The following is a 13,958-nucleotide window of genomic DNA, read 5'->3' on the forward strand; positions in this document are numbered from 1 at the left end:
GTCTGTGGCTAGACTGGCTGCAGGCACCAAAGCTTATGCATTTTCAGTGGAATTGGGTCCAGAGCTTAGTTGAAAAATGCCTTCTGGGTGACTGACCAGAAATTCAATCACAGCACATTCATTTCAAAAATCCCTTTCATGTATCATTTAAAAGCAGCCTGCATACTTAAATTTGCATATCTCTGACCCTGGATTTTGGGAACAGAGGAGAAGAATAGATTTCTGTTTAGTTTTCAGGATGATGGGTGGAAACAAACTAGAGGCATTTCCTTTCCTCGACTACTGGGTGATTTAATATTTCTGAAAGATTCCGAACCAGCAGTTCTGTAATATCAGCCACTGTCCCATGGAGCTTGGGAATAAGTAACGTTTATAGGACATTTTACAGCCTACAAAGTGTGTTAGCATTCACGGCCTTGTTTAACGGGCAGAGAGGCACTTAATTATGCTTTCTGATGAGGGGACAATGATTCTTTCAATCCCAGCATCTGCAAAGATTACTCTGGTTTTCCTTTTATATGGACACACTAAAGGAATCATGATGCTGCGCTAGCTTCCCAGCTTGGATAAGAGTACATTGTAGCAGGTGTGAGATTTATTAATTTTCCCCAGGCTATAGTGTATGTTCCAAGTTTCTTTCAATTAACTCAAATGTATATGTGAGTCTTTGCTATGGGAAGATGGGAAGCTTAGAAGGTAACTGTAGGGGATCTGAGGGATGCCTGGGTTTGAATCCAGGCTTTGTCATTTTTCAGCTGTGTAGTCTTGAGCAAGTTAATTCTCTGTTCAATATTTAAAGCTATTTAACTTACCAGTTTTCTCATCTGGAAAATGGGGCTAATAATAATAGTACAAACAGCATATGGTTTTCATGAGAAATAAGTGAGTGAATTCATGTGGAGTGTTTAACACAATGCCTAGTCATAGTCAACACTCAGTAACTGTTGGCTTCTCTAGTTATTACGTATGATAAGCTGCATTTTAGGCTGCATGGGTAACAAGACACATCCATCATTTATTCAGTGAACTGAGCAGCTCTCTGCTGGCAACAGTCCCAAGCTCTGAGGACATGTCAAATGTAGTTTTTCTTGGTGGAGGAGGCAGACAGACAAAAAACGAAATTAAAGACCAATGAAGTGTTATAAGGCTGTATTAGTTTTCTGTAGGAATACCTGAAACTGGGTAATGTATAAGCAAAAGAGGTTTATTTCTTCCAGTTTCAGATGCTGGGAAGTTCCAAGGTCCAGAAGGCACATCTGGTGAGAACCTTTTTGGTGGGAAGTCTCTGTACAGTCCTGTGGCAACATAGGCAATCACATGGCGAGAATGGCAAGAGTGCTTTCATGTGCTCTCCTTAAAATGTCAGTCTATAACCACGGTTACCCATTAAACCATTAACCTATTACTTCATGAATAGATTAATCCATTCACAAGGGCATAGACCTCACAGTCCAATCACCTCTTAAAGGTCCCACCTTTCAATTACCATAATAGGATTTTTCCACCCTCTTAATAAGGTTACAATGGGAATTAAATTTCCAACACATGAACTTTTGGGGGACACATTCAACCCACAGCAGAGGGTAAAAAAAATGGGGAGTTGAGCTAGAGAATGAAGGCCTCAGTGGGAGTAGGGTATTCTTTTATTTTAGGAAACTAAATACCAGCCTTAAAAAGTGAGGAAGAACAGTCCCAGTAATGGGAAAGGCATGAGTGAGGGCCACAAAGGAGGAAAGACTTTGGCAAGTTCAAGGAACTGACTGACAATGGAATTAGAGCCTTAGTTGAGGGGGAGAGAGGTAAGCAGGGTACTCAGGCCATTGTGAAGTGTTGTGGTTTTGTCCTACATGTAAAGGGAAGCTGTAGAGGATTTTGAAGCAGAGAGGTAAAATAGTTTTATGTAAATTATATAAATTTATAACATTTAGCATCAATTTAATATATATAATTGTATCATATATAAATATCTATTACACACACACATATATTTAAAGATAGTACTGGCTGCTCTGTGGGATGAGGATTGTGAAATAGAGTGACTAGAATAGGAACAAAAATAGAAGAAAGAGACATGCCAGTGGAGAGCTACAAAGTGCCATTGGAGTATACAGAAAAAGGTGTGCAGAACCAGCAAAGGAGGCACCATCTGAAGTGACTTTGAAGAGGGTATTGCTTTTGGATATGCAGGGGTGTCTGGAAAACAGAGATGGCTTCACTAATTGCTGTGTATCTTGCACAGAGGCCATATGGGTATTCTCTAGAATGTCCCAAATTTAATGTATGGATCTCTGAAACCTGAAAATATGTGTGATATGGGGAGGGAAAGGGCTGCTTTCCCAAATTACATTGGTACTTACACTACCCTGTGGAACCAAACCACAAGGAAGTTCCCAAAATAACTGTGATTTGATCTGCACCCAAATGGAGCCCGTTGCCCTGACATGGGAAGGCCTCCTAGAAAGCCAAGGAGACCTACAGGGTTAAGCTTCTACTTTCAACAAGCCATCAAGGCAAAGAAGAACCCTTCCAGGCATTCCAAAGTCTCTCTCAACTGAACTGAAGCTGCATAGACAGACATAAGTGGATGTCCAAGTGAAACTCCCAGTGACAGCTGTATAGACCTGTGCAAATGTGGAGCGTGGCATTGTGACACTATTCCTTGGGTGATTTTGTTCACATCACAGTTCTGTTTATGTAATATTTCTGCCTGGTAGGCCACCCCTACCTCTCAACATTAACATCAGCGATGTCTGCTTTCTTTGGATTTATTCATACAAGCATTCTCAATGGATTAGAGGTTTACAATTGTGTAATGATCAAAATTCCAAATGACTGCCCAAAAGGTTCAACCTGTAGCAGCAAAAGAACACGTGGACTAGCCTTGGAGAAACTGGGTTCATGCCTTGGCTTTTAACCAGCTTTGCAATTTGGGGCAGGAACTCTCATCCTTTGAATTTTAGTTTCCTCTTGGTTAAAAGTTACCAACATCAACCTCCAAGGTTTGTCGCAGGATTAGTTACTACTCATGTCAAAGTATTTTATCAAATTAACAAAATACAAGTATGACACTATCATCATCAAATAAAATCAAATGTGTACACATTTTTAAATGTTTAAATATTTTTACTTGCTGTATTTAATTAGCCAATTAACTGATTAATGGGTTTTTCACTAAACTGGCTCCATCCTGAATCCCCAGCATCTAAAGTACCTGGTAGGAGCTCAATACCTATGTGCTGGAGGAAAGAAAGAAAGAACAAAAGCTATTCTATGGAAAAGATGGACACCTCTTTATGGGAGACAGAGAATATTACTCTCATCTCACAGGGGTGGATTTTTTTTTTATTTTTCTTTTTTTGGCAGCTAGCTGGTATGAGAATCTGAACCTGCACAGGTATGGATTCTGGGCAACAGAAATATTTAGTTGTGCCACAAATAAAAATTTCACAACTACATTTGTGATAGAGCAGGGCCTGTTCCTGACTCTCCAGCTCCTATGTCTGTCTCCTTCCCACCCCTGCCCTCTCCTTCATGGAATGCCTTTTTTTTTCTTTTTTTTTTTTTTTCCTTTTTGCAGTCTTCAAGTTCCCTTCCTTAAGCCATCTGCTCTTTTATCTGACAAAACTTATTGATTTTATTTGAAAACTTTTAATTAGATGCTTCCAGGCAGTGGCTAAGTTAAGTTTAGAAGCTTCAAGCTTGTCTCATATTCAGCAGCTGCTGTAAGGCAATAAGGCTTATGACTTAAATTCATTATTATCTTTATGTTGATGTCATTTTCTTTTCCCTTGCTATTGCATTGTTCCAGGAAGTTACATAAGGCTTAAGAGCTACCAGACTAATACTGCTTCTTAGAAATGACCTTTCAGAAAATTTTTCCTTATGTGATCAGATGCTGGTAAAGCTAGAAGTAATGAGTAATATACTTCTCTTCTGCTTCACCTTTTACCTGAAGATCACTGAAAGCTTTACAAACATCAATCAAGCCAACATCATAACACTCCACGAAAAAGGAACTATCCACTGCAGAAAAATAAAAGTGAATTTAAAGGCACATTAGCGACATATTTAGAGTCAGAAAGTCAGCAACAGAATTCAGATTGTTCTATTCTATCACAGAACTGTGTCCACCTGCACCCCACATCCCCTGTAAACTTGGAAAACTCTTACTCATCCTTCAAGATCCTGCTCAGGCACCACCCCTAGGCAGCTCCCCTTACCTCCACCTTTCAAGCTGAATTAGGTGTATCCTTTTCTTTTTCACTCCCAACATCCTCTGCATGTATTTTCATGAACACTTAGTAAAAATTTTGCTATTTGTATTCTTGCTTATTTCCTTTCCTAGACTTCAGTTCACTAAGGACAGACACTTATTTTTCTCACTGAAGACATGCAGAAATTAGTTTGATGTTCCCTGAATCTATTCCACAGTCTGGCATGTAGCAGATGTTCAATACATGTTTGTTTAACTGGACAGGATTCCTTTATTAGTCAAAGTGTACTTTCTAGAGTATGGCCAGAAATCCCTCAGCTTATAATTTAGTATCAAATTGATTTAAAAAAAAATTTACAGGGCATGGCTTTCTCAACCCAATCTGTTTTAATTTCTCTGTAAAGCATATGGATGAGCATGCCAAAGAACTCATGGTTAATACTGGTCCAGACCACATTGAATAAAACAGCTTCAACTGTGTTTGCCTTACAGGTATTATTTCTGGGTCCTACAAGATTTAATGCTACACACAGTGTCTGAAACAGTGATTCACTCTATCTTGTAGAGTGACATACATTAATGAAGTATGTACCTGGGAGTCTCTGACTGGCAAATCCATTTCTATCTGGCTTTCTTTTCTCTTTCATTTGAGGGAGAGGGCATAGGGTCGGCTTAACAGGGAGTGACAGTATTACAATTATTTTGAATCCACTTTAATGTACATGAAAAAGCAAAACACTTGCCAACCCCAGTGCTTTAGCTGTTGTTAGTAAAGTATTGTGATGAGTCTAACAGTTACCATAATGTACCAATAATGTACTACGATACAGTATTTGTGCCTGCCTGTCCTAGAACACAAGAACACAACTCCAAAGACACTAAGAGCAGTCAGTGTTCTTAAATAACTTTTGGGTAACAGGAAATGTATATATTTTTTAAGCTGGCAAACCCTTTCTATAATATGTAAAATTAAATGAGATAATTGTATACAAAACATTTAGCACAGCATGTAACAGAATAAATTCGGCTCTTGTGCAATAACATCAATAATTACTATTTTTTGAGTGCTAATTATGTGTCAGGAACTATGCCAAGTGCTTTACATGTATCCTCCCAATATTCCCGACAACCCTATAAGGTATTGTTTTAATCCCTATTTTGCAGATGAAGGAACTGAAGTATATGCAATTTATGTAATTTTCACTGGGTGGCACAGCCCGCAAGTGGAGAACTGAGTCCTGTCTGCCTCCAGAATTCAATAAACTACATTGCCTCTCTTTAAGCAGTCGAGAAGCATTTATTACTTGTCTGTGTGCCCCACAACGTGTTAGGCAGCTGCCGTATGAGGTGAAATAAACTCTCTTATCTCCAGCAAATCACAGACTAGCTGGAAAAGGCAGGTGAGATACCCACGTGGAAGATAAGAGATGATAAGACAGTATGTGATGAACTGTCAACCGAACAATTTAAACCAAATACACTCTGGGTTGAAAGGAAGAAGAGACTGAGGGATTAGAATTGTCAGGAGAGACCTCAGAATCTCAGCTGCACCTGAAATTATTTGAACGGTCTGCATACTCTGCTGTGATATTGTGGGTGAGGGTGTACAGGAAATACTGGGGTGGGAGGGGGCTTTCTCAAACTTCATCCCCCTTCCCTAGACAGACATAACTGGAAAATGACTGTTGAAGTCTGCCATGGTTATGACACAAATATTCAGAGGGTATTAGCTGGGAGTCTGGATTCTACAGTCAGATTGCCTGTGTTCAAATTTTGGCCATGTCCAATCTCTCTTTGAACCTATTTTCCCATCCATGAAATGGGAAATAACAGTTACAGCGATAAGAAAAAGTATGTAAAGCACCCAGTGTGTACCTGGGGTGTAACGAATATTCAATGCATGATAGTTAGCATTAGTAGTGTTTCCCTGGCTTGATAAGGGAGAAAAAAGATACAAAATCACTGATCTAAGATGTATGTCAGACAGCAAATTGCTCTGAGCTCTCCTCAGGGTCTGTGCTGGAACTGTGGCAGGGAAGAGACAGAGGAAGGGATGACAAGCACTATAACTCCAATTTATCTGAAGACTCAAACCTTCTCACTTAAAGACATCTTAGTCTGATGGTATTTCCTAAGCAGCTCTGACTCCAAATGGTCACTTAAACAAAATGGAATGATATGACTTCATACAACATGTTCTTGGGACTGATAAAGAAAAAAAGTTGATGTTGGCTAAAACACAAGGAGTTTACTGCAGAATATAGAAGAATCTTTTACATGAGATTTTAAGAAGCGATAATAAGCAGTTATGAACAATGTAGGCTCAATGGGAATTCCTGAATTCAAACATTTCCTGGTGGCCTCAGTTTTTCCATCTATTAAGTGGGGATAAAGACATTATGGAAAGCTCCACCCAAGGCACTTGTGAGGATTATACAAGACAATACCAAGTACTTAGCACAATGCCAGGCATAAAGTTAGCACTCAAATTAATGCTTACTACTCTTATTATTCGAGGTGCTGTGCTAAGATGTTGGATAACAGATGAATAAAATACCTAAGTGACCTCATAACAGCTCTTAGTAGTTGTTTCTTACATGTCTACACACTCTCTGGGGCCAGAGTTCTGGACTAATCTATTCTGTTCAGCTCCATATATCCAGACTCAGTCACAGAACTTGAAGAACAGTAGGTACTTAATAGTTATGACTTGAATGAATAAAGCCATGCATGAAGCCCAATTTTTGTGTTTAAGAAACTTATAGGAGGGAAGGGAAACAGAGAACTGTGACGCAGTGTTATTGTTGTGGTCAAGGGGCTCTGGGTTCACAGATGGCTTGGGTGACAGCATCATTGTCCTGGAAGCAAACCAGACCAAGTGCGGTGTGGGTCTGGCTGGCTCAGGCTGGCAGGTGATAAGTAACGTGTGGAATATAACCAACATCTGACTATAGTCACTTAGAGTTCTCTATTTGAGCCTCTGTCATTTGACTAATGTGCCCCACATGTCAGGGTGACCTGTGACCCGCCTGGCTCCAAGAGCAGCTTGGTGAGTCTGTTTTGTTAGATTTCTGCCTGGAGCACTTGGCCGTAACAAAGTGGAGAGGGGAGAAATCAATACAACCTGAACTGAACATACCCTTAAAACATCAGCCTTCAACTCTGGAATCACACCTTTGTCACTGACATCCAAAGTGCTTTTGCTCCATGATCTGCTCAGGGTCTAGTAAGCAAATGTGAAGGAAATGGAAATGGCTGCAGGGTACAGGCAGGAAATGTGCCATATCAGAAATGAGAACACATACACGGACAGCTTCCAAGTGTGGCAGAATAGAAACAACGTCTCCTGTTCAAATGCCAGCTGGGGATCCTTGGGTAAGTTTCTCAACCTCTCTGAGCCTCAGGGTTCTTATTTGGAATGAATAATAGTTGTAATCTTACCCAAGAGTGGGAAGATTGTTTTGGCAATTCAAGTGAGTATTAATGCATGTAACACACCCAGTATACGGACTGACTCTTGGCTTATGTTTAATAAATGGTAGCTTATTAGGACAGATTTTGTGCTGTACATAAGGAGGTAAGTAAGACCAAATGCAGTGAAAGTCATCTACTAGCCACACAAATACTGTAACAATTTAGGTTTCCCACAGTTCTGTTCAAAGAACTTACCACACACCTATCATGTGCCACATGCCGTGATAAGGGCTGGAGACCCAAAAGGTGAATAAGATAAGGGCCCTTTCCTCCAAGAACATAAACAATTTTAATATAATTCTTAAGAGAGACTTTATAGGAAAGAGGAATGTACAAGGTAGTGGGATAAAAGGAGAGATGCAACTAGCTCAACATGGAGATGGTGGAAGCTGATTTGAGTTTGAAGGATAAGCACAGACTCAGCCATATAAGGGAAAGTAGGAAAGGCATTCTATATGTGGGCTGTAGGGACCTGAAGCTGGAGCAGTGGGCAGGTGCCTGGTAGTGAAAGCCTTGTGGGCCCAACTTCCGAAGGAATTTACCCTGAGAAGATGGGAGCCACAGAAGGTTTTAGGTAGGGACAGATTTGTACTTGGACAAATCACTTTGGCTTTAGGGTGGAAAGGGAAAAGTTATTATTCCATAAGAGTATTTAGGGTGCTATTTGTTCATTCCTTTCCAACCCAAGCAAATATACTGCTCAATAGACTCTTCTGGGTGATCAAAATCAGCAATTCTATAACCAAGAATGACTTCTGGACTCGCAGTCATTCCCTAATAGACAAACTGTTTCAAGCAGGCATCTCTCAGCTCTTGTGCTCTTGTTCTCCCAGATCCCCATCCTTGATCACATGCTTGTCTACTTCTGCTACACCTGGCAGACTGAGTTTATTATTCTTCCCTATGCATGTCCACTCAGTCATAAGCAACCTCAATGGCAAGGTCACAGGTTCTAGACTTTTGGTGTCTACTACAGTCAAGATAACTAAAGTCCCTCTAATCTCAAGAGGTGACTAACTATGGCAGCCAAAGGATGTCTGCTTTATGGATCATCTCCATCCTTCTAACGAGATGGAAATATGTACATACACATACACACGTTTGTACTTGGCCCTACCTAAATCATCCTAGATCTTCCTAGTTATGACTGAAATATTAAGCTACTTCAATTACATTTCATTGCAACATAACTGAGAATTTAATTCTTCTCAGGTATTAGAAGAGTGAATGAGGCCAGTGCTTCAACACTTGGTAGAAAATGCATGGTTGTAAACAGAGGCATGTAAAGTAGATTTGGGCAAAAGTGTGTCATGTACAGTATTTTATAACGAATGTATCTCTAAGTTTTAAATTAATGAAAAAGATTTTTTATATGTTGTAGAAAATGTAATATCAAGTTTAAAATGTCACTCAGAAACAGCTGTAATAACTATATTGAATATTTATAAATTAAAAGACAGTTTTCATGTGACATCTGAATGCTTTTAGATTCCTTAGCTACAGTGAGCATAAGAAATCCATGTTTAGGCGTTGTGTGTGTTCACATATTGCACTCAGATAATCTTCAGAGTTATTACTGTTCGGCTAAGAAAGCTTCTTCAAAGCTTTAACAGCACAAGAGAAATTAGAAAAAATATATATTTTTATTACTCTGAGCTTTGAGATCAAGCCTGCATTTGAAGAACAGTACCCAGAACATGGAGGAAACAACATAAACTATATACTATGAGAGGTGACCAAAACCCTTTATGTTGAGTTATTACTGGTGACATCTAAGTTAATATTCTAAATTGTTAGAAAGTAGTTAAATTATGCCCAATCTGAAATCAAGACCATGTACTCTTTCTTCACATCTACAATGCTGGTTCTTATGCTTTTATCCAGACTCCTCCAGCACCGCATACATTATTTTTAGATCTTGGTTTCCTCATCACATTTATAGAGAAGATAGTTAATTTGTGTTTTGCACCATAGTATGTGCTTGGAATAAACTTGATGTCATAGGAGATTTTGAATTTAGACAAAGAAGCCCATTAGTTCTCCCAAACAGCCATCGGAAAGACTTTTATGAAGTCACCCTGACACACAGAATGGCTTCAGTCAGATCACCATTCCCAGTCGGTAACTTTCAAGTCCAGCTGAGAATCACCTTGGGAAAGTGTTTAGACCTGCTGTTTTGGACAGATCTTTTTTAGACTCTCCATTTGTCATAATCTTGTGATTAAAGAATCAGTTTAAGGTGGTGGTACCTAAGCATGTTCTTTTTAAAGGAAGTGAATATTAAGTCATTAGTAGTAAATTGAGGAAAAAAGAATCAACGGTATCTCCTAAAAAAGCCGTCATTATGCTTTCCGTGATGTGTTCCTAGATTAAATGCATAAGGATATCTTTGCTCACTACCTGCTCATGAAAAGTTGATGTACCACATACTTAGTAGTCTTTTGATGTATTTTGCTGACGATAAAGAATCAAATTTCAGGCTGGCCAATTAGCTCAGTTGATTAGAGGGTGGTGCTATAACACCAAGGTCAAGGGTCCAGATCTCCGCACTGACCAGCCACCAAAAAGAAAAAGAAAAAGAAACAAAGAAACAAAGAAAGAAACGAAGGAAGGAAGGAAGGAAGGAAGGAAAGAATCAAATTCCATTCTCTTCCCCTTGACCCCAAATTCATTCCAGTATTTTTTTAAGTTTAAAAAAGATGTCTGGAAAAAATGTAAGAGAAATTTTTCTGGAGTAACATCTGAGAGGAACAACCATTTTCTAGATATCACTCCCTATAATATTTCACTTCACATAAACAAGTAGGAAGAACTGTGACTAAATCTCCAAACAAGGAGCTGGGGATGGAGGGGTGCGGACTCTTCAGGCAGCTGAAAAGAACTAAGTTAATATCTGACCAAAACTGAGGTAGAAAACACATAATTCTTTCTAATAAAAATAGCGGCTATGATTATGGCAAATGTTGTGCTAAGTACTTTACCTGAATGATTTATTTATTAATTTTTTATTAATTAATTATTTATTAATCCTTATAAACACTTTGTGAGGTAAGTTCTATTGTCTCTACTTTCAAATGAGAAAAGTTCCTGTCTTAACTTTCACAGCAGCGAAATCTCCTGCACTTCCTCTATGCCCCAGAGCACCACAAAAAAGCTCCATAGAGGCAGAAACAGCACAGACTATCTTAGGCAGTGCTGGTTCTTGAGTTTCTCCTGCATATGTCAAGACTTCACTAAATGTGTAGGTCAAGGAGGAAGCCACAAAACAGACAAATCTGAGAGTGTATGGAAGTGTCTCATGTCCTTCAAATTTGAACCCCTATAACTACCCCTCATCTTACCTGTTCAAGGAATACAAAGAGTTTACAGACGCATCAGTCATTTAATATGTAAGCACATTTCATTTAATTCATACTTTCCCTGAGGTTAGCAGTCCATGGTCAGAAGTGCTCCTGGCACCATATTCCCAGTACCATGTTCCTGAGACCACAGCCAGCTTTCGCTTGCTAAGTAATGACTGCTCTGTAGCTCATTCTTACTTGGGACTGAATAAATCTTTCAGTTGGAAGTATTTCTAACAAATTCCACTACTGGGAATATACCCAGAGGAATGGAAATCATCATGCCAAAGGGATACCTGTACTCCCATGTTTATTGCAGCACTATTTACAATAGCCAAGAGTTGGAACCAGCCCAAATGTTCATCATCAGATGAGTGGATAAGGAAACTGTGGTATATCTTTACAATGGAATACTACTCTGCTATAAAAAAGAATGAAAATACTACCATTTGCAACAACATGGATGGACTTAGAGAAAATTATATGAAGTGAAACAAGTCATGCACAGAAAGAGAAATCCTACATGTTCTCACTTATTTGTGGGAGCCAAAAATAAATAAATAAATATACAAACAAATAAATGGGGCAAGACAAAGACACAAGAATCACAACAATTCCTTGAACTTATTAAGACAAGTGAACAGATATGATGTAGTTGGGGGGGAGGGAAGGGGGGAATAGGAACAGGTAAAGGGACATGAAAGTCAACTACAATGTATATTGAAAAGTTAAAAAAAAAAAAAAAAGAAACGTATTAAAAGAAAAAAAAAAATCCTTGGTCTTAAAAAAAAAAGAAAAAATCCAAACAAATTTCTTTGAAATGGCAGACACTTGAACTATTATTTCAATATGTGTGTGTATATATATATATATATATATGTATATATATATATATATATATATATATATATACATATTTTAAATAGACTTTATTCTTTAGAGCAGTTTTAGGTTCACAGAGAAATTTAGAAATTTAGGTTCGCAGAAGCTACAGAGATTTCCCATATACCCCATGCCCCACAATGCACGACTTCCTCTATTATCAGAAGCCTCCACCAATGATATGTTTGTTACAATGGATGAACCTACACTGACACATCATGACATAACCTATCACCCAAAGTCCACAGGTTACATGAAGGTCCACTTTTGGTGTTGTACATTCTGTGGTTTTGGACAAAAGTATGACACCTACCCACCTCTATAGTATCAAACTGAGTACTTCCACTGCCATATAAATCCTTTGTGCTCTACCTATTCACTCCTCTCTCCCCTCTAACGCCTTGGTACCACTGATCTTTTCATTGTCTCCATAGTTTTGCCTTTTCCAGTGCCATATATTTTTTGAAACATTAATTACCTGAGGTACTTTGGGGAAAAATGTCTTCTTAAGAGATTCACAGTGAACACTGCCATTTTAAAGGCTCTGAAAAGTCCAGAAGTTAACAGCTGGTTCTAATTTTGTTTAGTCAATGTTTCCCAAACACTTTTGGGGGTGAAACAATTATAGCTTCACCCCGTCCCCCTTATTGCCATCTCTACTGTCACTTTCCAGCTCTCGCCAACCTCACCTTTCACCCAAGTCCACTGTCAGGGCCTCCAAAGTCAGTCTCTCCACACAATTCCTGCTTACCTTCTATCCTTTCTTCTCTCAACACACAGAGTGATCTCTTTAAAACATAAAACCACCCTAACTGGGGTGGGATGGTATCTCAGTGTAGTTTTGATTTGCATTTCCTGGATGCTGAGTGATGTTGAGCATTTTTTCATATGTCTGTTGGCCATTTGGATATCTTCCTTAGAGAAATGCCTACTTAGCTCTTTTGCCCATTTTTTAATTGGGTTGCTTGTTTTCTTCTTGTAAAGTTGTTTGAGTTCCTTGTATATTCTGGATATTAATCCTTTGTCAGATGTATATTTTGCAAATATTTTCTCCCACTCTGTTGGTTGTCTTTTAACTCTGTTAATTGTTTCTTTTGCTGTGCAGAAGCTTTTTAGTTTGATATAATCCCATTTGTTTATTTTTCCTTTGGTTGCCCGTGCTTTCACTCTTTACAATAGCCAAGAGTTGGGACCAGCCCAAATGTCCATCATCCAATGAGTGGATACGGAAAATGTGGTACATCTACACAATGGAATACTACTCAGCTATAAAAACGAAAGAAATACTGCCATTTGCAACAACATGGATGGACCTTGAGAGAATTATATTAAGTGAAACAAGTCAGGCACAGAAAGAGAAATACCACATGTTCTCACTTATTGGTGGGAGCTAAAAATTAGTATATAAATTCACACACACACACACACACAGAAAAAAAACCTGGGGGCGGGGAGAAGACATAACAACTACAATTCCTTGAAGTTGATACGACAAGCAAACAGAAAGGACATTGTTGGGTGGGAGGGGGGAGAGGGAGGAGGGAGGGGGGGTTTCGGTAATGGGCCACAATAATCAACCACATTGTATATCAACAAAATAAAATTCAAAAAATAAAAAATTAAAAAAAAATATATAAAACCGCATTTTGCCCCTTTGTGCTCATAACCCTGATGGCTTTCCAGTGCATTAAGGCAAAATCCAAAGTGCTTCCCACAGCCTGTAAGGCCCAGTACCATCTGACGTTGAGCCCATTTGTCTGACTCTGACTTTTATGATTTTCTTTCTCAGTATTTGCCAGTCTCTCTGGCCTCCTCCCAGCTCCTAAACAAGGCAAGCCTTTTATGGTTCTGGACATTCGCTGTTGCCTCTGTCTATTGTTTCAGAGACTTTTTATGGCTCCTCCTCTTTCAGGGGTCAGTTTAGCTATCTTCTCTTCAGACAAAGCTTTTATAGCCACCTAAAACAGCAAGCCTCTCCCTTACCCTTCTCAATCTCTTACTCTCTGTCACAGTGGTTTGCAAAGTATGGTCCCTGGACCAACAGCATC

General features: G+C 39.0%; 1 protein-coding gene across 2 annotated transcripts in view; it reads right to left on the reverse strand.

Annotated features, from left to right (window-relative positions):
• The window catches only part of PPP2R2B (protein phosphatase 2 regulatory subunit Bbeta), a 437,349-nt gene that overhangs the window by 142,713 nt on the left and 280,678 nt on the right, over positions 1 to 13,958 (reverse strand). The gene's annotated exons all lie outside the window — the stretch shown is intronic.

Source organism: Cynocephalus volans, chromosome 2 (assembly GCF_027409185.1).
Source record: "Cynocephalus volans isolate mCynVol1 chromosome 2, mCynVol1.pri, whole genome shotgun sequence".
NCBI classification, from domain to species: domain Eukaryota; kingdom Metazoa; phylum Chordata; class Mammalia; order Dermoptera; family Cynocephalidae; genus Cynocephalus; species Cynocephalus volans.